Genomic DNA, 1,469 nt, shown 5'->3' on the forward strand with positions numbered 1-1,469 from the left:
CGGCACGGCCCGGCCCGCCTGTGGCCGCGGGAGGGACGCTGCTACCTGCCGCTCACGGGGGCGGTGGCTACGCGCCGGGAAACGCGCCTGCGTGCCCGGCCACCCCTCGCGGGTGCGGAGCGCCGGGCGCTCCGAGCGCCTGCCCCGCGGGGTGCCCGCCCCGAGCAGGGCGTCCCCGGAGAGGTGACTCGCAGGTAGCGGCACGCGCGCAGCCGGGGCTGGCCTGCGTGAACGGGGAATCTTCTTACATAGCATCCTAAGCCGGAGGGTTGCTGATCCATCCCCTCGGATCGAGGGAAAATACATCCATCGCCCCTAGCTGTGGGTCTTGCCCGGCGCACTTGTCACACTCCAAGCTGGGGCATGGGCTGGTGCGGGCTGCAGCGCTCGGCCTCAACGCTGGGGCACCACCGTCCCCTCAAATGGGCCTGCGAGGAGAAACGGAACGGCCGAACATGGGTGAGAAGTGTTCGCCGCCCCCAGCTGGAAGACAACAACTCTTGCTTCATGTTTCTTAGAGGATTGGAAAGTGATTTATATTTGTGAAGGTGTCATCCACCATTCCAGACAACATAAGTGTTGTTATGGGCTTGTTTATACATGTTGTTCAGGAGGAGCTATTCCTGACTAATTTCATGACTAATTTCCAGAATAAGGCTGAGCTGTTCTGGTTTAGTTTAACACTGTGAGTTTTAATTAAAGAGGAAAATAGGGCACACCTGTTCTGGAAGTGGGATGTTTATGGGTTTGTTGTTGGATAACTTTCATGTAGATGAGCCAAGAATCAACAGACACCTAACCCGGCTTCCCATTTCCCCCTGGGGTGATGTACAAGTTTCTTGCTTAGCAGATACTATTGCTTTAGAAAGTCACAAAGAGTATAAGATGGCAGTTGGGACACATACTCTCTGCTTTGATTTGCCTGACATTTTTAGGGGACTTTTTTTGGCTGTCCTTGTGGTATTTTCTCTGAGCATGGGAAGACATTGTATGTGACTGACATTTAGTGGAACAGCATGAGTTCTCAGCCTGTTCCAACAACTGTGGTAAGCTCCATGTGCTGTGACCATCCTCTTGTCCCAGGAGCACAGACTAGCTGGGTAATAAAGCTGCCATCTGAGATTTTTTGCAGTGGTAACATGAGAATGTGAAACAGAGCTAGGGCTCAAGTGAGGGTGTCTTATGTATGCCCAGAAAAATCCTGAAGCCCATGACAAATAAGCAGATATCATGCGGTAGGCATACTTCATGAAGCATAAAGTGCACAGAAGAATCTGGACAGAAAAAAACCCCTGCATCTTCATCCCCACTGCCAGGAAACACTACCCAGTGGCACTTGGTACTTGGACACGGAAGGAGAAGTAGCATGTGAGGAATGCAGCATGGCCAGTATTGCCTACATGTTGTGGGCCCCAGCTTCATGAGGTGTGGAAGACCAGTTTGGATCCGTTCTTCTGTGACTGCAGGCT

Source organism: Parus major, chromosome 4 (genome assembly GCF_001522545.3).
Source record: "Parus major isolate Abel chromosome 4, Parus_major1.1, whole genome shotgun sequence".
Lineage (NCBI taxonomy): Eukaryota > Metazoa > Chordata > Aves > Passeriformes > Paridae > Parus > Parus major.